Source organism: Primulina tabacum, chromosome 10, assembly GCF_025594145.1.
Source record: "Primulina tabacum isolate GXHZ01 chromosome 10, ASM2559414v2, whole genome shotgun sequence".
NCBI classification, from domain to species: Eukaryota; Viridiplantae; Streptophyta; class Magnoliopsida; order Lamiales; family Gesneriaceae; genus Primulina; species Primulina tabacum.
This window is the reverse complement of record NC_134559.1, coordinates 115,860-139,820: the sequence shown is the minus strand read 5'-3', so window position 1 is coordinate 139,820 and position 23,961 is coordinate 115,860. Positions and strand designations below refer to the sequence as shown.

At 43.3% G+C, this 23,961-nt stretch overlaps 15 non-coding genes and 6 pseudogenes across 15 annotated transcripts; all 21 read right to left on the bottom strand.

The window, feature by feature from the left end:
- Positions 1–668: 668 nt before the first annotated feature.
- On the bottom strand, positions 669–787 carry LOC142513094 (5S ribosomal RNA). Its single transcript, XR_012809059.1, has one exon. It is a non-coding gene; the product is annotated as a 5S ribosomal RNA (ribosomal RNA).
- Positions 788–2,260: 1,473 nt separating this feature from the next.
- LOC142510853 (5S ribosomal RNA) lies at positions 2,261–2,379 on the bottom strand (annotated as a pseudogene).
- Positions 2,380–3,063: 684 nt separating this feature from the next.
- LOC142516777 (5S ribosomal RNA) lies at positions 3,064–3,182 on the bottom strand. Its single transcript, XR_012812553.1, has one exon. It is a non-coding gene; the product is annotated as a 5S ribosomal RNA (ribosomal RNA).
- Positions 3,183–3,865: 683 nt separating this feature from the next.
- LOC142510270 (5S ribosomal RNA) lies at positions 3,866–3,984 on the bottom strand. The gene has a single exon (XR_012808393.1). It is a non-coding gene; the product is annotated as a 5S ribosomal RNA (ribosomal RNA).
- A 2,139-nt stretch (positions 3,985–6,123) lies between these two features.
- On the bottom strand, positions 6,124–6,242 carry LOC142516327 (5S ribosomal RNA). Its single transcript, XR_012812128.1, has one exon. It is a non-coding gene; the product is annotated as a 5S ribosomal RNA (ribosomal RNA).
- A 683-nt stretch (positions 6,243–6,925) lies between these two features.
- On the bottom strand, positions 6,926–7,049 carry LOC142506490 (5S ribosomal RNA). The gene has a single exon (XR_012804781.1). It is a non-coding gene; the product is annotated as a 5S ribosomal RNA (ribosomal RNA).
- A 682-nt stretch (positions 7,050–7,731) lies between these two features.
- On the bottom strand, positions 7,732–7,850 carry LOC142516326 (5S ribosomal RNA). Its single transcript, XR_012812127.1, has one exon. It is a non-coding gene; the product is annotated as a 5S ribosomal RNA (ribosomal RNA).
- Positions 7,851–8,533: 683 nt separating this feature from the next.
- LOC142507368 (5S ribosomal RNA) lies at positions 8,534–8,657 on the bottom strand. The gene has a single exon (XR_012805628.1). It is a non-coding gene; the product is annotated as a 5S ribosomal RNA (ribosomal RNA).
- A 682-nt stretch (positions 8,658–9,339) lies between these two features.
- LOC142508407 (5S ribosomal RNA) lies at positions 9,340–9,458 on the bottom strand. Its single transcript, XR_012806621.1, has one exon. It is a non-coding gene; the product is annotated as a 5S ribosomal RNA (ribosomal RNA).
- A 683-nt stretch (positions 9,459–10,141) lies between these two features.
- On the bottom strand, positions 10,142–10,260 carry LOC142509138 (5S ribosomal RNA). The gene has a single exon (XR_012807325.1). It is a non-coding gene; the product is annotated as a 5S ribosomal RNA (ribosomal RNA).
- Positions 10,261–10,943: 683 nt separating this feature from the next.
- On the bottom strand, positions 10,944–11,062 carry LOC142507503 (5S ribosomal RNA). Its single transcript, XR_012805759.1, has one exon. It is a non-coding gene; the product is annotated as a 5S ribosomal RNA (ribosomal RNA).
- Positions 11,063–13,201: 2,139 nt separating this feature from the next.
- LOC142508479 (5S ribosomal RNA) lies at positions 13,202–13,320 on the bottom strand. Its single transcript, XR_012806690.1, has one exon. It is a non-coding gene; the product is annotated as a 5S ribosomal RNA (ribosomal RNA).
- Positions 13,321–14,003: 683 nt separating this feature from the next.
- On the bottom strand, positions 14,004–14,127 carry LOC142509097 (5S ribosomal RNA). The gene has a single exon (XR_012807285.1). It is a non-coding gene; the product is annotated as a 5S ribosomal RNA (ribosomal RNA).
- A 685-nt stretch (positions 14,128–14,812) lies between these two features.
- On the bottom strand, positions 14,813–14,931 carry LOC142511338 (5S ribosomal RNA; annotated as a pseudogene).
- Positions 14,932–17,403: 2,472 nt separating this feature from the next.
- Positions 17,404–17,522, bottom strand: LOC142507324 (5S ribosomal RNA). Its single transcript, XR_012805584.1, has one exon. It is a non-coding gene; the product is annotated as a 5S ribosomal RNA (ribosomal RNA).
- Positions 17,523–18,206: 684 nt separating this feature from the next.
- LOC142511726 (5S ribosomal RNA) lies at positions 18,207–18,326 on the bottom strand (annotated as a pseudogene).
- A 679-nt stretch (positions 18,327–19,005) lies between these two features.
- LOC142514511 (5S ribosomal RNA) lies at positions 19,006–19,124 on the bottom strand. Its single transcript, XR_012810401.1, has one exon. It is a non-coding gene; the product is annotated as a 5S ribosomal RNA (ribosomal RNA).
- An 879-nt stretch (positions 19,125–20,003) lies between these two features.
- LOC142512062 (5S ribosomal RNA) lies at positions 20,004–20,124 on the bottom strand (annotated as a pseudogene).
- A 1,121-nt stretch (positions 20,125–21,245) lies between these two features.
- Positions 21,246–21,378, bottom strand: LOC142512214 (5S ribosomal RNA; annotated as a pseudogene).
- Positions 21,379–22,567: 1,189 nt separating this feature from the next.
- On the bottom strand, positions 22,568–22,686 carry LOC142517422 (5S ribosomal RNA). The gene has a single exon (XR_012813169.1). It is a non-coding gene; the product is annotated as a 5S ribosomal RNA (ribosomal RNA).
- A 624-nt stretch (positions 22,687–23,310) lies between these two features.
- LOC142511261 (5S ribosomal RNA) lies at positions 23,311–23,433 on the bottom strand (annotated as a pseudogene).
- Positions 23,434–23,961: the final 528 nt, after the last annotated feature.

Genomic DNA, 23,961 nt, shown 5'->3' with positions numbered 1-23,961 from the left:
TCTTCTTGTATCTCTCGAGTACGTGTGGCGCGGACGACGATGGACAACACGCAGCACTGCTCTCGCCCAATCATAACCATGAAGTTAAGCGTTCTGGCGCGATGGCAGAGCTAGGATGGGTGACCTTCCTGGAAAGTCCTCGTGTCACGACCGTTTACGTAAATTATGGATAAAACAGTCGAAATAATTGTTTTTAATGAGTTAACCATCTCCGGAGTAATATGCGTCATACCCTTCCGCACAGAACTTGCTCAAGACAACAAAAATCGGTAAATGTTCCCAGGAAAATAGAAAAAAAAAATTAGAAGAAGAAAATAGCGAATGTAAAGCTATTATTATGCCTGTGATACGATAAAATGGAATCGGAATTGAATTTCGGACTTCCTAAGCGGATTTCTTGAGGAAACGCAAACTTAACAGAAGCATAAAATCGCAAATAAGAGGGTCTTAGAGATGGAATTCGACCAAAATCTCGCCAGCTCATTGCAGAGTAATGAGTCTCGTTCGTTTTCCCGTTTACAATCAAATTAGGCTTCAATTTTGTCCAAATCCGGAAGTGCCCGAGCTACGTTGATTTCACATGTCTTATCTGGTCACGATCGTGATTCAGATGATTTGAGCCGAAAATCATCTGTCAACAAGTAATCAAAAATAGAAAAACACTATAAGGGGTGCAACACGAGGACTTCCAAGGGGGTCACCCATCCTAGTACTGCTCTCGCCCAAGCACGCTTAACTTCGGAATTCTGATGGGATCCGGTGCATTAGTGCTGGTATGATCGCACCCGACGTTGAGTGGGATGTTTATTCTTATATTTCTCGAGTACGTGTGGAGCGGGCGGCGATGTACAACACGCGGCACTGCTCTCGCCCAATCAGAACCATGAAGTTAAGCGTTCTGGCGCGATGGCAGAGCTAGGATGGGTGACCTCCTTGGGAAGTCCTCGTGTCGCTACCGTTTACGTAAATTATGGATAAAACAGTCAAAATAATTGTTTTTAATGAGTCAACCGTCTCCGGAGTAAAATGCGTCATACCCTTCCGCACAGAAACTGCTCAAGACAACAAAAATCGCTAAATGTTCCCAGAAAATAGAAAAAAAAATTTAGAAAAGAAGAAAATAGCAAATGTAAAGCTATTATTATGCCTAGAATACGATAAAATGGAACAGAAATCTAATTTAGAACTTCCTAAGCGGATTTCTCGAGGAAATGGAAGCTTAATAGAAGCGGAAAATCGTAAATTAGAGGGTCTCAGAGAAGGAATTCGTCTAAAATCTCGCCAGCTCCTTGCGGAGTAATGAGTCTCCTTCGTTTTCCCGTTTACAATAAAATTAGGCTTCAATTTTGTCCAAATCCGGCAGTGCCCGAGCTACGTTGATTTCACATGTCTTATCTAGTCCCGATCGTGATTCAGATTATTTGAGCCGAAAATCATCTGTCAACAAGTAATCAAAAATAGAAAAACACGAAAAGGGGTGCAACACGAGGACTTCCCAGGCGGTCACCCATCCTAGCACGCTTAAGTTCGAAGTTCTGATTGGATCCGGTGCATTAGTGCTGGTATGATCGCACCCGACATTGTGTGGGATGTTTATTATTATATCCCTCGAGTACGTGTGGAGCTGGCGGCGATGGACAACACGCGGCACTGCTCTCGTCCAATCAGAACCATGAAGTTAAGCGTTCTGGCGCGATGGCAGAGCTAGGATGGGTGACCTCCCTGGGAAACCCTCGTGTCGCGACCGTTTACGTAAATTATAGCTAAAACAGTCGAAATAATTGTTTTTAATGATTCAACCGTCTCCGGAGTAAACTGCGTAATACCCTTCCGCAGCAGAACCGGCTCATGACAACAAAAATCGCTAAATGTTTACAGAAAATAGAAAAAAAATAAGAAGAAGAAAATAGCGAATGTAAAGCTATTATTATGCCTGGGATACGATAAAATGAAACCAGAATCGAATTTCGGACTTTCTAAATGGATTTCTCGAGGAAATGCAAGCTTAACAGAAGCGGAAATTCGCAAATTAGAGGGTCTTAGAGAAGGAATTCGGCTAAAATCTCTCCAGCTCATTGCGGAGTAATGAGTCTCGTTCGTTTGCCCGTTTACAATCAAATTAGGCTACAATTATGTCTAAATGCGGCAGTTACCGAGCTACGTTGATTTCACATGTCATATCTGGTCCTGATCCAGATTCAGATGATTTGAGCCGAAAATCGTCTGTCAACAAGTAATCAAAAATAGAAAAACACGAAAAGGGGTGCAACACGGGGACTGTCCAGGGGGTCACCCATCCTAGTACAGTTCTCGCACAAGCACGCTTAACTTAGGAGTTCTGATGGGATCCGGTGCATAAGTTCTGGTATGATCGCACCCGACATTGAGTGGGATGTTTATTCTTATATCCCTCGAGTACGTGTTGCGCGGGCGGCGATGGACATCACGCGGCACTGCTCTCGCCCAATCAGAACCATGAAGTTAAGCGTTCTGGCGAGATGCCAGAGCTAGGATGGGTGACCTCCCCTTAAAGTTCTCGTGTCGCGAACTTTTAAGTAAATTAAAGCTAAAACAGTAAAAATACTTGTTTTTAATGAGTAAACCATTTCCGGAGTAATCTGCGTCATACCCTTCCGCACAGAACCGGCTCACGACAACAAAAATCGATAAATGTTCCCAGAAAATTGAAAAAAAAATAAGAAGAAGAAAATAGCGAATGTAAAGCTATTATTATGCTTGGGATACGATAAAATGGAACCGGAATAGAATTTAGGACTTCCTAAGCGGATTTGTCGAGGAAACAGAAGCTTAACAAAAGCGGAAAATCGCAAATTAGAGGGTCTTAGAGAAGGAATTCGGCTAAAATCTCGCAGGCTCATTGCGGAGTAATGAGTCTCGTTCGTTTGCCCGTTTACAATCTAATTAGGCTGCAATTTTGTCCAAATCCGGTAGTGCCCGAGCTACGTTGATTTCACATGTCTTATCGGGTGCCGATCAAGATTCAGATGATTTGAGCCGAAAATCGTCTGTCAACAAGTAATCAAAAATAGAAAAACAAGAAAAGGGGTGCAACACGAGGACTTCCCCGGGGGTCACCCATCCTAGTACTGCTGTCGCCCAAGCACGCTTAACTTCGGAGTTTTGATGGAATCCGGTGCATTAGTGCTGGTATGATTGCATCCGACATTGAGTGGGATGTTTATTCTTATATCCCTCGAGTACGTGTGGCGCGGGCGGCGATGGACAACACGCGGCACTGCTCTCGCCTAATCAGAACCATGAAGTTAAGCGTTCTGGCGCGATGCCAGAGCTAGGATGGGTGACCTCCCTGGAAAGTCCTCGTGTCGTGACCGTTTACATAAATTATCGCTAAAACTGTTGAAATAATTGTTTTTAATGAGTTAACCATCTCCGGAGTAAACTACTTCATACCCTTCCGCACATAACCGGCTCACGACAACAAAAATCGCTAAATGTTCCCAGAAAATTGAAAAAAAATTAGAAGAAGAAAATAGCGAATGTAAAGCTATTATTATGCCTGGGATACGATAAAATGGAACCGGAATCGAATTTCGAACTTTCTAAGCGGATTTCTCGAGGAAACAGAAGCTTAACAGAAGCGGAAAATCGCAAATTAGAGGGTCTTAGAGAAAGAATTCGGCTAAAATCTTGCCAGTTTACTGCGGAGTAATGAGTCTCGTTCGTTTGCCCGTTTACAATCAAATTAGCCCACAATTTTGTCCAAATCCGGCAGTGCCCGAGCTACGTTGATTTAACATGTCTTATCTGGTCCCGATCGAGATTCAGATGATTTGAGCCGAAAATCGTCTATCAACAAATAATCAAAAATAGAAAAACACGAAAAGAGGTGGAACACGAGGACTTCACAGGGGGTCGCCCATCCTAGTACTGGTCTCGCCCAATCACGCTTAACTTCGGAGTTCTGATGGGATCCAGTGCATTAGTGCTGGTATGATCGCTCTCGACATTGAGTGGGATGTTTATTCTTATATCCCTCGAGTACGTGTAGAGCGTGCGGCGATGGACAACACGCGGCACTGCTCTCGCCCAATCAGAGCCATGAAGTTAAGCGTTCTGGCGCGATGGCAGAGCTAGAATGGGTGACCTCCCTGGGAAGTCCTCGTGTCGCGACCGTTTACGTAAATTATAGCTAAAACAGTCGAAATAATTGTTTTTAATGAGTCAACCGTCTCCGGAGTAATTTGCGTCATACCCTTCCGCACAGAAACTGCTCAAGACAACAAAAATTGCTAAATGTTCCCAGAAAATAGAAAAAAAAATTGAGAAGAAAAAAATAGCAAATGTAAAGCTATTATTATGCTTGGAATACGATAAAATGGAACAGAAATCGAATTTAGAACTTGCTAAGCGGATTTCTCGAGGAAATTTAAGCTTAACAGAAGCGGAAAATCGCAAATTAGAGGGTCTTAGAGAAGAAATTCGGCTAAAATCTCGCCAGCTCCTTGCGGAGTAATGAGTCTCGTTCGTTTTCCCGTTTACAATCAAATTAGGCATCAATTTTGTCCAAATCCGGCAGTGCCCGAGCTACGTTGATTTCACATGTCTTATCTGGTCCCGATCGTGATTCAGATTATTTGAGCCGAAAATCATCTGTCAACAAGTAATAAAAAATAGAAAAACACGAAAAGGGGTGCAACACGAGGACTTCCCAGGCGGTCACCCATCCTAGCACGCTTAAGTTCGGAGTTCTGATGGGATCCGGTGCATTAGTGATGGTATGATCGCACCCGACATTGTGTGGGATGTTTATTCTTATATCCCTCGAGTACGTGTGGAGCGGGCGGCGATGGACAACACGCGGCACTGCTCTCGCCCAATCAGAACCATGAAGTTAAGCGTTCTGGCGCGATGGCAGAGCTAGGATGGGTGACCTCCCTGGTAAACCCTCGTGTCGCGACCATTTACGTAAATTATAGCTAAAATAGTCGAAATAATTGTTTTTATTAGTCAACCGTCTCCGGAGTAATCTACGTCATACCCTTCCGCAGAGAAACCGGCTCACGACAACAAAAATCGCTATATGTTCACAGAAAATAGAAAAAAAATAAGCAGAAGAAAATAGCGTATGTAAAGCTATTATTATGCTTGGGATACGATAAAATGAAACCAGAATCGAATTTCGGACTTTCTAAACGGATTTCTCGAGGAAACGGAAGCTTAACAGAAGCGGAAATTCGCAAATTAGAGGGTCTTAGAAAAGGAATTCGGCAAAAATCTCTCCAGCTCATTGCGGAGTAATGAATCTCGTTCGTTTGCCCGTTTACAATCAAATTAGGCTACAATTATGTCCAAATGCGGCAGTGACCGAGCTACGTTGATTTCACATGTCTTATCTGGTACCGATCGTGGTTCAGATGATTTGAGCCCAAAATCGTCTTTCAACAAGTAATCAAAAATAGAAAAAAAAAGAAAATTGGTGCAACACGAGGACTTCCCAGGGGGTCACCCATCGAGGGGCGATGGACAACAGGCGGCACTGCTCTCGCCCAATCAGAACCATGAAGTTAAGCGTTCTGGCGCGATGGCAGAGCTAGGATGGGTGACCTCCCTCGAAAGTCCTCGTGTCGTGACCGTTTACATAAATTATCGCTAAAACTGTTGAAATAATTGTTTTTAATGAGTTAACCATCTCCGGAGTAATCTTCGTCATACCCTTCCGCACAAAACCGGCTCACGACAACAAAAATCGCTAAATGTTCCCAGAAAATTGAAAAAAATTAAGAAGAAAAAAGTAGCGAATGAAAGCTATTATTATGCCTGGGATACGATAAAATGGAACTGGAATCAAATTTCGGAATTCCTAAAAAGATTTCTCGAGGCGGAAGCTTAACCGAAGCGGAAAATCGCAAATTAGAGGGTCTTAGAGAAGGAATTCGGCTAAAATCTCTCCTGCTCATTGCGGAGTAATGAGACTCGTTCGTTTGCCCGTTTACAATCGAATTATCCTACAATTTTGTCCCAATCCGGCAGTGCCCGAGCTACGTTGATTTCACATGTCTTTTCTGGTCCTGATAAAGATTCAGATGATTTGAGCCGAAAATCGTCTGTCAACAAGTAATCAAAAATAGAAAAACAAGTAAAGGGATGCAACACGAGGACTTCCCCGGGGGTCACCCATCCTAGTACTGCTGTCGCCCAAGCTCGCTTAACTTCGGAGTTCTGATGGGATCCGGTGCATTAGTGCTGGTATGATCGCACCCGACATTGAGTGGGATATTTATTCTTATATCCCTCGAGTACGTGTGGCGCGGGCGGCGATGGACAACACGCAGCACTGCTCTCGCCTAATCAGAACCATGAAGTGAAACGTTCTGGCGCGATGCCAGAGCTAGGATGGGTGACCTCCCTGGAAAGTCCTCGTGTCGTGATCGTTTACATAAATTATCGCTAAAACTGTTGAAATAATTGTTTTTAATGAGTTAACCATCTCCGGAGTAATCTGCGACATACCCTTCCGCACAAAACCGGCTCACGACAACAAAAATCGATAAATGTTCCCAGAAAATTGAAAAAAAAATAAGAAGAAGAAAATAGCGAATGTAAGCTATTATTATGCCTGGGATATGATAAAATGGAACCGGAATCGAATTTCGGACATCCTAAACGGATTTCTCGAGGAATTGGAAGCTTAATAGAAGCGGAAAATTGCAAATTAGAGGGTCTTAAAGAAGGAATTCAGCTAAAATCTCGCTTGCTCATTGCGAAGAAATGAGTCTCGTTCGTTTGCCCGTTTACAATCAAATTAGCCTACAATTTTGTTCAAATCCGGCAGAGCCCGAGCTACGTTGATTTCACATGTCTAATCTGGTGTCGATCGAGATTCAAATGATTTGAGCCGAAAATCGTCTGTCAACAAGTAATCAAAAATAGAAAAACAAGAAAAGGGGTGCAACACAAGGACTTCCCAGGGAGTTGGGTCACCCATCCTAGTACTGCTCTCGCCCAAGCACGCTTAACTCCGGAGTTCTGATGGGATCCGGTGCATTAGTGCTGGTATGATCGCACCCGACATTGATTGGGATGTTTATTATTATATACCTCGAGTACGTTTGGAGAGGGCGGCGATGGAAAACAAGCGGCACTGCTCTCGCCCAATCAGAACCATGAAGTTAATCGTTATGGCGCGATGGCAGAGCTAGGATGGGTGACCTCCCTGAGAAGTCCTCGTGTCGCGACCGTTTACGTAAATTATGGATAAAATAGTCGAAATAATTGTTTTTAATGAGTTAACCGTCTCCAGAATAATCTGCGTCATACCTTTCCGCACAGAACTGGCTCACGATAACAAAAATCGCTAAATGTTCCCAGAAAATAGAAAAAAAAAAGAAGAAGAAAATAGCGAATGTAAGGCTAGTATTATGCTTGGGATACGATAAAATGGAACCGGAATCGAATTTCGGACTTCCGAAGCGGATTTCTCGAGGAAACGGAAGCTTAACAGAAGCGGAAAATCGCAAATTAGAGGGTCTTAGAGAAGAAATTCGGCTAAAATCTCGCCAGCTCATTGCAGAGTAATGAGTCTCGTTCGTTTGCCCGTTTACAATCAAATTAGGCTACAATTTTGTCCAAATCCGGCAGAGCCCGAGCTACGTTGATTTCACATGTCTTATCTGGTGCCGATCAAGATTCAGATGATTTGAGCCGAAAATCGTCTGTCAACAAGTAATCAAAAATAGAAAAACAAGTAAAGGGATGCAACACGAGGACTTCCCCGGGGGTCACCCATCCTAGTACTGCTGTCGCCCAAGCTCGCTTAACTTCGGAGTTCTGATGGGATCCGGTGCATTAGTGCTGGTATGATCGCACCCGACATTGAGTGGGATGTTTATTCTTATTTCCCTCGAGAACGTGTGGCGCGGGCGGCGATGGACAACACGCGGAGCTGCTCTCGCCTAATCAGAACCATGAAGTGAAGCGTTCTGGCGCGATGCCAGAACTAGGATGGGTGACCTCCCTGGAAATTCCTCGTGTCGTGACCGTTTACATAAATTATCGCTAAAACTGTTGAAATAATTGTTTTTAATGAGTTAACCATCTCCGGAGTAATCTGCGACATACCCTTCCGCACAAAACCGGCTCACGACAACAAAAATCGATAAATGTTCCCAGAAAATTGAAAAAAAAATAAGAAGAAGAAAATAGCGAATGTAAGCTATTATTATGCCTGGGATATGATAAAATGGAACCGGAATCGAATTTCGGACTTCCTAAACGGATTTCTCGAGGAATTGGAAGCTTAATAGAAGCGGAAAATTGCAAATTAGAGGGTCTTAAAGAAGGAATTCAGCTAAAATCTCGCTTGCTCATTGCGAAGAAATGAGTCTCGTTCGTTTGCCCGTTTACAATCAAATTAGCCTACAATTTTGTTCAAATCCGGCAGAGCCCGAGCTACGTTGATTTCACATGTCTAATCTGGTGTCGATCGAGATTCAGATGATTTGAGCCGAAAATCGTCTGTCAACAAGTAATCAAAAATAGAAAAACAAGAAAAGGGGTGCAACACAAGGACTTCCCAGGGAGTTGGGTCACCCATCCTAGTACTGCTCTCGCCCAAGCACGCTTAACTCCGGAGTTCTGATGGGATCCGGTGCATTAGTACTGGTATGATCGCACCCGACATTGATTGGGATGTTTATTATTATATACCTCGAGTACGTGTGGAGAGGGCGGCGATGGAAAACAAGCGGCACTGCTCTCGCCCAATCAGAACCATGAAGTTAATCGTTATGGCGCGATGGCAGAGCTAGGATGGGTGACCTCCCTGAGAAGTCCTCGTGTCGCGACCGTTTACGTAAATTATGGATAAAATAGTCGAAATAATTGTTTTTAATGAGTTAACCGTCTCCAGAATAATCTGCGTCATACCTTTCCGCACAGAACTGGCTCACGATAACAAAAATCGCTAAATGTTCCCAGAAAATAGAAAAAAAAAAGAAGAAGAAAATAGCGAATGTAAGGCTAGTATTATGCTTGGGATACGATAAAATGGAACCGGAATCGAATTTCGGACTTCCGAAGCGGATTTCTCGAGGAAACGGAAGCTTAACAGAAGCGGAAAATCGCAAATTAGAGGGTCTTAGAGAAGAAATTCGGCTAAAATCTCGCAAGCTCATTGCAGAGTAATGAGTCTCGTTCGTTTGCCCGTTTACAATCAAATTAGGCTACAATTTTGTCCAAATCCGGCAGAGCCCGAGCTACGTTGATTTCACATGTCTTATCTGGTGCCGATCAAGATTTAGATGTTTTGAGCCGAAAATCGTCTGTCAACAAGTAATCAAAAATAGAAAAACAAGAAAAGGGGTGCAACACGAGGACTTCCCCGGGGGTCACCCATCCTAGAACAGCTGTCGCCCAAGCACGCTTAACTTCGGAGTTTTGATGGGATCCGGTGCATTAGTGCTGGTATGATTGCACCCGACATTGAGTGGGATGTTTATTCTTATTTCCCTCGAGAACGTGTGGCGCGGGCGGCGATGGACAACACGCGGAGCTGCTCTCGCCTAATCAGAACCATGAAGTTAAGCGTTCTGGCGCGATGCCAGAACTAGGATGGGTGACCTCCCTGGAAATTCCTCGTGTCGTGACCGTTTACATAAATTATCGCTAAAACTGTTGAAATAATTGTTTTTAATGAGTTAACCATCTCCGGAGTAATCTGCGTCATACCCTTCCGCACAAAACCGGCTCACGACAACAAAAATCGCTAAATGTTTCCAGAAAATTGAAAAAAAATTATAAGAAGAAAATTGCGAATGTAAAGCTATTATTATGCCTGGGATACGATAAAATGGAACCGGAATCGAAGTTCGGACTTCCTAAGCGGATTTCTCGAGGAAGCGGAAGCTTAACAGAAGCCGAAAATTGCAAATTAGAGGGTCTGAGAGAAGGAATTCGGCTAAAATCTCGCAAGCTCATTGCGAAATAATGAGTCTCGTTCATTTGTCCGTTTACAATCAAATTCGGCTACAATTTTGTCCAAATCCGGCAGTGCCCAAGATACGTTGATTTCACTTGTCTTATCTGGTTCTGATCGAGATTCAGATGATTTGAGCCAAAAATCGTCTGTCAACAAGTAATCAAAAATAGAAAAACACGAAAAGGGGTGCAACACGAGGAAATCCCAGGGGGTCGCCCAGCCTAGTACAGCTCTCGGCCAAGCACGCTTAACTTCGGAGTTCTGAGGGGATCCGGTGCATTAATGCTGGTATGATCGCTCCCGACATTGATTGGGATGTTTATTATTATATACCTCGAGTACGTGTGGAGAGGGCGGCGATGGAAAACAAGCGGCACTGCTCTCGCCCAATCAGAACCAATGAAGTTAAGCGTTCTGGCGCGATGGCAGAGCTAGAATGGGTGACCTCCCTGGGAAGTCCTCGTGTCGCGACCGTTTACGTAAATTATAACTAAAACAGTCGAAATAATTGTTTTTAATGAGTTAACCGTCTCTGGAGTAATCTGCATCATACCCTTCCGCACAGAACCGGCTCACGACAACAAAAATCGTTAAATGTTCTAAGAAAATAGAAAAAAATAAGAAGAAGAAAATAGCGAATGTAAAGCTATTATTATAACTGGGATACACTAAAATGGAACCGTAATCGAATTTCGGACTTTCTAAGCGGATTTCTCAAGGAAACGAAAGGTTAATAGAAGCGGAAAAACGCAAATTAGAGGGTCTTAAAGAAGAAATTCGGCTAAAATCTAGCCAGCTCATTGCCGAGTAATGAGTCTCGTTCGTTTTCCCGTTTACAATCAAATTAGGCTTCAATTTTGTCCAAATCCGGCAGTGCCCGAGCTACGTTGATTTCACATGTCTTATCTGGTCCCGATCGTGATTCAGATGATTTGAGCCGAAAATCATCTGTCAACAAGTAATCAAAAATAGAAAAACACGAAAAAGGGTGCAACACGAGGACTTCCAAGGGGGTCACCCATCCTAGTACTGCTCTCGCCCAAGCACGCTTAACTTCGGAGTTTTGATCGGATACGGTGCATTAGTGCTGGTATGATCGCACCCGACATTGAGTGGATGTTTATTCTTATATCCCTCGAGTACGTGTGGAGCAGGCGGCGATGTATAACACGCGGCACTGCTCTCGCCCAATCAGAACCATGAAGTTAAGCCTTCTGGCGCGATGGCAGAGCTAGGATGGGTGACCTCCCTGGGAAGTTCTCGTGTCGCGACCGTTTACGTAAATTATAGATAAAACTGTCAAAATAATTGTTTTTAATGAGTCAAAGGTCTCCGGAGTAATATGCGTCATACCCTTCCGCACAGAAACTTCTCAAGACAACAAAAATCGCTAAATGTTCCCAGAAAATTGAAAAAAAAATTGAGAAGAAAAAAATAGCAAATGTAAAGCTATTATTATGCCTGGAAAACGATAAAATGGAACAGAAATCGAATTTAGAACTTGCTAAGCGGATTTCTCGAGGAAATAGAAGCTTAACAGAAGCGAAAAATCGCAAATTAGAGGGTCTTAGAGAAGGATTTCGGCTAAAATCTCGCCAGCTCCTTGCGGAGTAATGAGTCTCGTTCGTTTTCCCGTTTACAATCAAATTAGGCTTCAATTTTGTCCAAATCCGGCAGTGCCCGAGCTACGTTGATTTCACATGTCTTATCTGGTCCCGATCGTGATTCAGATTATTTGAGCCGAAAATCATCTGTCAACAAGTAATAAAAAATAGTAAAACACGAAAAAGGGTGCAACACGAGGACTTCCAAGGCGGTCACCCATCCTAGCACGCTTAAGTTCGGAGTTCTGATGGGATCCGGTGCATTAGTGCTGGTATGATCGCACCCGAAATTGTGTGGGATGTTTATTCTTATATCCCTCGAGTACGTGTGGAGCGGGCGGCGATGGACAACACGCGGCACTGCTCTCGCCCAATCAGAACCATGAAGTTAAGCGTTCTGGCGCGATGGCAGAGCTAGGATGGGTGACCTCCCTGGGAAACCCTCGTGTCGCGACCATTTACGTAAATTATAGCTAAAATAGTCGAAATAATTGTTTTTAATTAGTCAACCGTCTCCGGAGTAATCTGCGTCATACCCTTCCGCAGAGAAACCGGCTCACGACAACAAAAATCGCTATATGTTCACAGAAAATAGAAAAAAAATAAGAAGAAGAAAATAGCGAATGTAAAGCTATTATTATGCTTGGGATACGATAAAATGAAACCAGAATCGAATTTCGGACTTTCTAAACGGATTTCTCGAGGAAACGGAAGCTTAAAAGAAGCGGAAATTCGCAAATTAGAGGGTCTTAGGGAAGGAATTCGGCAAAAATCTCTCCAGTTCATTGCGGAGTAATGAGTCTCGTTCGTTTGCCCGTTTACAATCAAATTAGGCTACAATTATGTCTAAATGCGGCAGTGACCGAGCTACGTTGATTTCACATGTCTTATCTGGTCCCGATCGTGGTTCAGATGATTTGAGCCCAAAATCGTCTTTCAACAAGTAATCAAAAATAGAAAAAAAAGAAAATGGGTGCAACACGAGGACTTCCCAGGGGGTCACCCATCGAGGGGCGATGGACAACAGGCGGCACTGCTCTCGCCCAATCAGAACCATGAAGTTAAGCGTTCTGGCGCGATGGCAGAGCTAGGATGGGTGACCTCCCTGGAAAGTTCTCGTGTCGTGACCGTTTACATAAATTATCGCTAAAACTGTTGAAATAATTGTTTTTAATGAGTTAACCATCTCCGGAGTAATCTGCGTCATACCCTTCCACAAAACCGGCTCACGACAACAAAAATCGCTAAATGTTCCAAGAAAATAGAAAAAAATTAAGAAGAAAAAAGTAGCGAATGAAAGCTATTATTATGCCTGGGATACGATAAAATGGAACCGGAATCGAATTTCGGAATTCCTAAAAAGATTTCTCGAGGAAACGGAAGCTTAACCGAAGCGGAAAATCGCAAATTAGAGGGTCTCAGAGAAGGAATTCGGCTAAAATCTCTCCAGCTCATTGCGGAGTAATGAGACTCGTTCGTTTGCCCGTTTACAATCGAATTAGCCTACAATTTTGTCCCAATCCGGCAGTGCCCGAGCTACGTTGGTTTCACATGTCTTATCTGGTCCTGATCCAGATTCAGATGATTTGAGCCGAAAATCGTCTGTCAACTAGTAATCAAAAATAGAAAAACAAGAAAAGGGGTGCAACACGAGGACTTCCCCGGGGGTCACCCATCCTAGTAGTGCTGTCGCCCAAGCTCGCTTAACTTCGGAGTTCTGATGGGATCCGGTGCATTATTGCTGGTATGATCGCACCCGACATTGAGTGGGATGTTTATTCTTATATCCCTCGAGTACGTGTGGCGCGGGCGGCGATGGACAACACGCGGCACTGCTCTCGCCTAATTAGAACCATGAAGTTAAACGTTATGGCGCGATGCCAGAGCTAGGATGGGTGACCTCCCTTGAAAGTCCTCGTGTCGTGATCGTTTACATAAATTATCGCTAAAACTGTTGAAATAATTGTTTTTAATGAGTTAACCATCTCCGGAGTCATCTGCGTCATACCCTTCTGCACAAAACCGGCTCACGACAACAAAAATCGATAAATGTTCCCAGAAAATTGAAAAAAAAATAAGAAGAAGAAAATAGCGAATGTAAGCTATTATTATGCCTGGGATATGATAAAATGGAACCGGAATCGAATTTCGGACTTCTTAAACGGATTTCTCGAGAAAACGGAAGCTTAACAGAAGCGAAAAATCGCAAATTAGAGGGTTTTAAAGAAAGAATTCGGCTAAAATCTCGCTTGCTCATTGCGGAGTAATGAGTCTCGTTCGTTTGCCCGTTTACAATCAAATTAGCCTACAATTTTGTTCAAATCCGTCAGAGCCCGAGCTACGTTGATTTCACATGTCTTATCTGGTGTCGACCGAGATTCAGATGATTTGAGCCGAAAATCGTCTGTCAACAAGCAATCAAAAATAGAAAAACAAGAAAAGGGGTGCAACACAAGGACTTCCCAGGGAGTCGGGTCACCCATCCTAGTACTGCTCTCGCCCAAGCACGCTTAACTCCGGAGTTCTGATGGGATCCGGTGCATTAGTGCTTGTATGATCGCACCCGACATTAATTGGGATGTTTATTATTATATACCTCGAGTACGTGTGGAGCGGGCGTTGATGGACAACAAGCGGCACTGCTCTCGCCCAATCAGAACCATGAAGTTAAGGGTTCTGGCGCGATGGCAGAGCTAGGATGGGTGACCTCCCTGAGAGGTCCTTGTGTCGCGACCGTTTATGTAAATATTGGAAAAAACAGTCGAAATAATTATTTTTAATGATTTAACCGTCTCCGGAGTAATCTGCGTCATACTCTTCCGCACAGAACCGGCTCACGACAACAAAAATCGCTAAATGTTCCCAGAAAATAGAAAAAAAAATAAGAAGAAGAAAATAGCGAATGTAAAGCTATTATTATGCTTGGGATACGATAAAATGGAATGGAATCGAATTTCGGATTTCCTAAGCGGATTTCTCGAGGAAACGAAAGCTTAACAGAAGCGGAAAATCGCAAATTAGAGGGTCTTAAAGAAGGAATTCGGCTAAAATCTCGCCAGCTCAATGCGGAGAAATGAGTCTCGTTCGTTTGCCCGTTTACAAACAAAATAGGCTACAATTTTGTCCAAATCCGGCAGTGCCCGAGCTACGTTGATTTCACATGTCTTATCTGGTCACGATCGAAATTCAGATGATTTGAGCCGAAAATCGTCTGTCAACAAGTAATCAAAAATAGAAAAATACGAAAAAGGGGGTGCAACACGAGGATTTTCCAGGGGGTCACCCATCCTAGTATTTCTCTGGCCCAAGCACGCTTAACTTCGGAGTTTTGATGATATCCGGTACATTAGTGCTGATATGATCGCATCCGACATTGAGTGGGATGTTTATGCTTATATCCCTCAAGTGCGTGTGGCGTGGGCGGCGATGGACAACAAATAAATCCTTATATTATTTCGAAAATTCTTATTCAGCCCTTAAACGTTCGTAAATTGCCCTTAGGTCCCAAATCTTTCGACATATTGCATTTTGGTCCCTTAAATTTCGATACTTGCATGTTGATTTTATATGCCGGAACGTAAATTTTATCCGTGTGGGTTTTTCAATAAAAAAATACGATTTTTTTGGCAATCTGGTTATTTAATTCCCAAACTATTTTTACCAAAACATTACTAATATTTTAATTAATTCTAATTAAAGACTAATTGGCTTAATTAGGGGCTTATTAGGTCTAAAGCCTTGTTAGTGTTTAATTAAGTGTATAATATGTAAACCTTTCCCATAACCCTACGATTCTTTCAAAAGCACACTGCCACTCTTCTCAAAATACCTAGATTACACGGCACACACATGCTTAAAAATTGAGGCAAACTTTCGAGCATTGCCAAGGGAAAGTCTTAGCCAAGGTTCTTGCTCCATTCTTCGTCATCGTCAACGGTTTTTCGTGCGTAAATTACGCATAGGCACACCTATTCTTCCCTTCAAACTATCATTACATCATATTATATTTTTATGCATGAAAATTTTGGGAAACAAGTGACACTTTGAATTATTTTCGTTTTTATGCAATCCATGAAATTCCAAGCATGATTTGGATTCAAACTTTTGTCGTTTACATGTATATACGGGCTGCCATGATATAGGTTATGTTTAGGCATGATTTTACGCGGGATTTAGAGTCCTAGATAATCACCTTAACACCACACATGCAATAGAACACAAGCTGTGCAGCAACTTGCTGTCATGGAGCAAAGGGGTTCGGTTTTATTGTTGCAGGGGCTAGGGCTTGCTTGGCTGGTTCCAGGGGTTAGCCAAGATCGTGGGTGAGTTAGGGATAGAGTCCTAGCCATGCTAGGACTCGCGCTCAAGGGCTGGGAGGGAGTCCTAGCAAGCTATGACTCCCACCGGAGAATCAAGGGGAATTGCGTGCAGGGTTCTGGGCTTGTTGCAGGCTGGTGGGCATGGTCTAGAGGGCTTGGGCTGGGTCAGGTCGAGTCCTTAGGGTCCTTAGGGGGTGCACAACAGGTTGGTTCAGTGGCTGGGTTCGTTGGTAGATGCAGGGAAGCTTGATCAAGAGTCCTTGTCCAACAAGGATTTCTCGGCCATCTTATGGTAGAGGAGTATGGAGCTTGTTTTTTGGTTTGGGGTGTTTTCCGTGGGATCTTTGGGTCCAGTAGCGTACTTTAGGATGTTGGTCAAGTTTTGGATCAACATGGTTCGGGGGTAACTCGTGAAAATCAAGAGATGGCTCGGGGTCGAAGATTTTAGGTCATTAGGGTTTTTAAAACTTGGGAAAATTGAAAAATGGTTCACGGGGGTTGAGTCCGTGGTTCATAAGGGCTAAAATAATATAAAAAGACTAAATTCTCAACTGGTACCAACACTTAGGAATCTAGGTACGTAAGACTGGAGGTCCTGGGTTCAAGTGTTGGGGAAGGCGAAGGAAACCACTTACCAGGGGTGAGATATTCTAAGAGTGAAGGTGCCCATGCTGGACCATCCTAACGACCCATGACCTGTAGTGGTGCGTGGGTATGGGCCGAGGCCTTTGTTGGTTCAGCCTAATGGCCCATGATCGTTACAAAAAAAAGCGTTTTTTTTGTAACGATCATGGGCCATTAGGCTGAACCAACAAAGGCATCGGCCCATGCTGGACCATCCTAACGACCCATGACAAGTAGTGGTGCGTGGGTATGGGCCGAGGCCTTTGTTGGTTCAGCCTAATGGCCCTAGATCATTATAGCACTGCTCTCGCCCAATCAGAACCATGAAGTTAAGCGTTCTGGCGCGATGGTAGAGCTAGGATGGGTGACCTCCCTGGGAAGTCCTCGTGTCGCGACCGTTTACGTAAATTATGGATAAAACAATCGAACTAATTGTTTTTAATGAGTTAACCGTCTCCGGAGTAATCTGCATCATACCCTTTCGCACAGAACCGGCTCACGACAACAAAAATCGCTAAATGTTCCCAGAAAATAGAAAAAAAAAATAGCGAATTTAAAGTTATTATTATGCCTGGGATAAGATAAAATGGAACCGGAATCGAATTTCGGACTTCCTAAGCGGATTACTCGAGGAAACGGAAGCTTAACAGAAGCGAAAAATCGCATATTAGAGGGTCTTAGAGAAGAAATTCGGCTAAAATCTTGCCAACTCATTGCGGAGTAATGAGTCTCGTTCGTTTGCCCGTTTACAATCTAATTAAGCTACAATTTTGTCCAAATCTGGCAGAGCCCGAGCTACGTTGATTTCACATGTCTTATCTGGTCCCGATCGTGATTCAGATGATTTGAGCCGAAAATCGTCTGTCAACAAGTAATCAAAAATAGAAAAACACGAAAAGGGTTCCAACACGAGGACTTCCTAGGTGGTCACCCATCCTAGTACTGCTCTCGCCCAAGGACGCTTAACTTTGGAGTTCTGACTGGATCCAGTGCATTAGTACTGGTATGATCGCAACCGACATTGAGTGGGATGTTTATTCCTATATCCCTCGAGTACGTGTGGCGCGAGCGGCAATGGACAATACGCGGCACTGCTCTCGCCCAATCAGAACCATGAAGTTAAGCGTTCTGGCGAGATGGCAGAGCTAGGATGAGTGACCTCCCTGAGAAGTCCTCGTGTCGCGACCGTTTACATAAATTATAGCTAAAATAGTCGAAATAATTGTTTTTAATTAGTTAACCGTCTCCGGAGTAATCTCCGTCATTCCATTCCGCACAGAACCGGCTCACGACAACAAAAATCTCTAAATGTTTCCAGAAAATAGAAAAAAAAATAAGAAGAAGAAAATAGAGAATGTAAAGCTATTATTATGCTTGGGATACGATAAAATGGAACCGGAATCGAATTCAGGACTTCCTAAGCGGATTTGTCGAGGAAACAGAAGCTTAACAAAAGCGGAAAATCGCAAATTAGAGGGTCTTAGAGAAGGAATTCGGCTAAAATCTCGCAGGCTCATTGCGGAGTAATGAGTCTCGTTCGTTTGCCCGTTTACAATCTAATTAGGCTGCAATTTTGTCCAAATCCGGTAGTGCCCGAGCTACGTTGATTTCACATGTCTTATCTTGTCCCGATGGAGATTCAGATGATTTGAGCCGAAAATCGTCTGTCAACAAGTAATCAAAAATAGAAAAACACGAAAAGAGATGCAACACAAGGACTTTTTAGGCGGTGACCCATCCAAGTACTGGTCTCACCCAAGCAAGCTTAACTTCAGAGTTCTGATGGGATCCGGGTGCATTAGTGCTGGTATGATCGCACCCGACATTGAGTGGGATCTTTTTTCTTATATCCCTCGAGTACGTGTGGAGCGGGCTGTGATGGACAACACGCGGCACTGGTCTCGCCTAATAAGAACCATGAAGTTAAGCGTTCTGACGCAATCGCAGAGCGAGGATGGGTGACCTCCCTGGGAAGTCCTCGTGTCGCGACCCTTTACGTAATTATGGCTAAAACTGTCGAAATAATTGTTTTTAATGAGTTAACCATCTCCGGAGTAATCTGTGTCATACCCTTACAAACAGAACAGGCTCACGACAACAAAAATCGCTAAAGGTTTCCTAGAAAATAAAAAAAAAGAAGAATAAAATAGCGAATGTAAAACTATTATTATGCCTGGAATACGATAAAATGGAATCGAAATCGAATTTCGAACTTCCTAAGCGGATTTATCGAGGGAACGAAAGCTTAACCGAAGCGGAAAATCGCAAATTAGAGGGTCTTAGAGAAGGAATTCGGCTAAAATCTCACCAGCACATTGCGACGTAATGAGTCTCGTTCATTTGCCCGTTTACAATCAAATTAGGCTACAATTTTTTCCAAATCCGGCAGTGTCCAAGCTATGTTGATTTCACATGTCTTATCTTGTCCTGATCGAAATTCAGATGATTTGAGCCGAAAATCGTCTGTCAACAAGTAATTAAAAATAGAAAAACACGAAAAGGGGTGCAACACGAGTTCTTCCCAGGGGGTCAACCATCCTTGTACAGCTCTCGCCCAAGCACGCTTAACTTCGGAGTTCTGATGGGATCCGGTGCATTAGTGCTGGTATGATCGCACCCGACATTAAGTGGGATATTTATTTTTATATCCCTCGAGTACTTGTAAAGCGGGCGGCGATGGACAACACGCTTCACTGATCTCGCCGAATCAGAACCATGAAGTTAAGCGTTCTGGCGCGATGAAAGAGCTAGGATGGGTGACCTCCGTGGGAAGTCCTCGTGTCGCGACCCATTACGTAAATTATGGATAAAACAATCGAAATAATTGTTTTTAATGAGTTAACCGTCTCCGGAGTAATCTGCGTCATACCCTTCCGCACAGAGCTATGTTGATTTCACATGTCTTATCTTGTCCTGATCGAAATTCAGATGATTTGAGCCGAAAATAGGATGGGTGACCTCCGTGGGAAGTCCTCGTGTCGCGACCCATTACGTAAATTATGGATAAAACAATCGAAATAATTGTTTTTAATGAGTTAACCGTCTCCGGAGTAATCTGCGTCATACCCTTCCGCACAGAACCGGATAACGACAACAAAAATCGCTAAATGTTCACAGAATAGAGAAAAAAAAATAAGAAGAAGAAAATAGCGAATGTAAAGCTATTATTATGACTGTGATATGATAAAATGGAACGAAATCGAATTTCGGACTCCCTAAGCGGATTTCTCGAGGAAACAGAAGCTCAACAGAAGCGAAAAATCGCAAATTAAAGGGTCTTAGAGAAGGAATTAGGCTAAAATCTCGCCAGCTCATTACAGAGTAATGAGTCTCGTTCGTTTGCCCGTTTACAATCAAACTAGGCTACTATTTTGTCCAAATCCGGCAGTGCCCGAGTTACGTTGATTTCACATGTCATTTCTGGTCCGATCATGATTCAGATCATTTGAGCCGAAAATCGTCTTTCAACAAGTAATAAAAAATAGAAAAACACGAAAAGGGGTGCAACACGAGGACTTCCCAGTGGGGGAAACCCATCCTAATACTGCTCTCGCCCAAGCACGCTTAACTTTGGAGTTCTGATTTGATCAAGTGTATTAGTACTGGTATGATCGCAACCGACATTGAGTGGGATGTTTATTCTTATATTTCTCGAGTACGTGTGGAGCGGGCGGCGATGTACAACACGCGGCACTGCTCTCGCCCAATCAGAACCATGAAGTTAAGCGTTCTGGCGCGATGGCAGAGCTAGGATGGGTGACCTCCTTGGGAAGTCCTCGTGTCGCTACCGTTTACGTAAATTATGGATAAAACAGTCAAAATAATTGTTTTTAATGAGTCAACCGTCTCCGGAGTAAAATGCGTCATACCCTTCCGCACAGAAACTGCTCAAGACAACAAAAATCGCTAAATGTTCCCAGAAAATAGAAAAAAAAATTTAGAAAAGAAGAAAATAGCAAATGTAAAGCTATTATTATGCCTAGAATACGATAAAATGGAACAGAAATCTAATTTAGAACTTCCTAAGCGGATTTCTCGAGGAAATGGAAGAATCCCTCAAATGTAAAGCTATTATTATGCCTAGAATCCCTCGAGTACGTGTGGCGCGAGCGGCGATGGACAACACGCGGCACTGCTCTCGCCCAATCAGAACCATGAAGTTAAGAGTTCCGGCGAGATGGCAGAGCTAGAATTGGTCACCTCCCTGGGAAGTCCTCGTGTCGCGACCGTTTATGTAAATTATAGCTAAAACAGTCGAAATAATTGTTTTTAATGAGTTAATCGTCTCCGGAGTAATCTGCGTCATACCCTTTCGCACAGAACCGACTCATGACCACAAAAATCGCTAAATGTTCCCAGAAAATAGAAAAAAAATTAGAAGGAGAAAATAGCGAATGAAAAGCTATTATTATGCCTGGGATACGATAAAATGGAATCGGAATCGAATTTAGGACTTCCTAAGCGGATTTCTCGAGGAAACGGAAGCTTAAAATAAGCGGTAAATAGCAAATTAGATGGTTTTAGAGAAGGAATTCGGCAAAATCTCGCCAGCTCATTGCGGAGTAATGAGTCTCGTTCGTTTGCCCGTTTACAATCAAATTAGGCTGCAATTTTGTCCAAATTCGGCAGTGCCCGAGCTACGTTGATTTCATATGTCTTATCTGGTCCCGATCGAGATTCAGATGATTTGAGCCGAAAATCGTCTGTGAACAAGTAATCAAAAATAGAAACACATGAAAAGGAGTGCAACACGAGGACTTCCCAGGGGGTCACCCATTCTAGTACTGCTCTCGCCCAAGCAGTCTTGCCCAAGCACGCTTAACTTCGCAGTTATGATGGGATTCGATGCATTAGTGCTGGTATGATCGCTCCCGACATTGAGTGGGATGTTTATTCTTATATCCCTCGAGTAAGTGTGGAGCGGGCGGCGATGGACAACACGCAGCACTGCTCTCGCCCAATCAGAACCATGAAGTTAAGCGTTCTGGCGAGATGACAGAGCTAGGATGGGTGACCTCTCTGGGAAGTCCTCGTGTCACGACCGTTTACGTAAATTATAGCTAAAACAGTCGAAATAATTGTTTTTAATGAGTTATCTTCTCCGGAGTAATCTGCATCATACCCTTCCGCACAGAACCGGCTCACGACCACAAAAATCGCTAAATGTTCCCAGAAAATAGAAAAAAAATAAGAAGAAGAAAATAGTGAATGTAAAGCTATTATTATGCCTGAGATACGATAAAATGCAACCTGAATCGAATTTTGGTCTTCCTAAGCGGATTTATCGAGGAAGCAGAAGCTTAACAGAAGCGGAAAATCGCAAATTAGAGTGTCTTAGAGAAGGAATTCGGCTAAAATCTCGCCAGCTCATTGCGGAGGAATGAGTCTTGTTCGTTTGACCGTTTACATCCCTCGAGTACGAGTGGAGCGGGCGGCGATAGACAACACGCGGCACTGCTCTCGCCCAACAGAACCATGAAGTTAAGCGTTCTGGCGCGATTGCAGAGGTAGGGTGGGTGACCTCCCTGGGAAGTTCTCGTGTCGCGACCGTTTACGTAAATTATGGCTAAAACAGTAGAAGTAATTGTTTATAATGAGTTTACCATCTTCGGAGTAATCTGCGTCATACCCTTCCGCACAGAACCGACTCACGACAATAATAATCGCTAAATGTTCCGAGATAATAGCAAAAAAATAAGAATAAGAAAATAGCGAATGTAAAGCTATTATTATGCTTGGGATACGATAAAATGGAATCAGAATCGAATTTCGGACTTCCTAAGCGGATTTCTCGAGGAAACGGAAGCTTAACAGAAGCGGAAAATCGCAAATTAAAGGGTCTTAGAGAAGGAATTCGGCTAAAATCTCGCCAGCTTATTGCAGGGCAATGAGTCTCGTTCGTTTGCCCGTTTACAATCAAACTAGCCTACAATTTTGTCCAAATCAAGCAGTGCCAGAGCTACGTTAATTTCACATGTCTTATCCGGTCACGATCGAGATTCAGATGATTTGATCCGAAAATCGTCTGTTAACAAGTAATCAAAAATAGAAAAACACGAAAAGGGGTGCAACACGAGGACTTCCCAAGGGGTCACCCATCCTAGTACTGCTCTCTTCCAAGCACGCTGAACTTCGGAGTTCTGATGGGATCCGGTGCATTAGTGCTGGTACGATCGCACCCGACATTGAGTGGGATGTTTATTCTTATATTCCTAGAGTACGTGTGGAGCTGGCGGCGATGGACAACACGCGGCACTGCTCTCGCCCAATCAGAACCATGAAGTTAAGCATTCTGGCGTGATGGCAGAGCTAGGATGGACCTCCTGGGAAGTCTCGTGTCACGACCGTTTACGTAAATTATAGCTAAAACAGTCGAAATAATTGTTTTTAATGAGTTAACCATCTCCGGAGTAATCTGCGTCATACCTTTCCGCACAGAACCGGCTCACGACAACAAAAATCGCTAAATGTTCCCAGAAAATAGAAAAAAAATAAGAATAAGGAAATAGCGAATGTAAAGCTATTATTTTGGTTGAGATACAATAATTAAAATCGGAATCGAATTTCGGACTTCTTAAGCGGATTTCTCGAGGAAACGGAAACCTAACAGAAGTGGAAAATCGCAAATTAGAGGAGTCTCGTTCGTTTGCCCTTTTACAATCAAATTAGGCTACAATTTTGTCCAAATCTGGCAGTGCCCGAGCTACGTTGATTTCACATGTCTTATCTGGTCTCGATCGAGATTCAGATGATTTGAGCCAAAAATCGTCTGTCAACAAGTAATCAAAAATAAAAAACACGAAAAGAGATACAACATGAGGACTTCCCAAGGGGTCGGTCACCCATCCTAGTACTGCTCTCGCCCAAGCACGCTTAACTTCTGAGTTCTGATGGGATCCGGTGCATTAGTGCTAGTATGATCGCACCCGACATTGAGTGGGATGTTTATTCTTATATCCCTCGAGTACCAGTGGAGCGGGCGGCGAAGGACAACACGCGGCAGTGCTCTCGCCCAACAGAACCATGAAGTTAAGCGTTCTGGCGCGATTGCACAGCTAGGATGGGTGACCTCCATGGGAAGTCCTCGAGTCACGACCGTTTACGTAAATTATGGCTAAAACAGTAGAAATAATTGTTTTTAATGAGTTAACCGTCTCCGGAGTAATCTGCGTCATACCCTTCTGCACAGAACTTGCTCAAGACAACAAAAATCGGTAAATGTTCCCAGAAAATAAAAAAAAAAATTAGAAGAAGAAAATAGCGAATGTAAAGCTATTTTTAAGCCTGGGATACGATAAAATGGAATCGGAATCGAATTTAGGACTTCCTAAGCGGATTTCTCGAGGAAACATAAGTTTAACATAAGCGGTAAATAGCAAATTAGATGGTTTTAGAGAAGGAATTCGGCAAAATCTCGCCAGCTCATTGCGGAGTAATGAGTCTCGTTCGTTTGCCT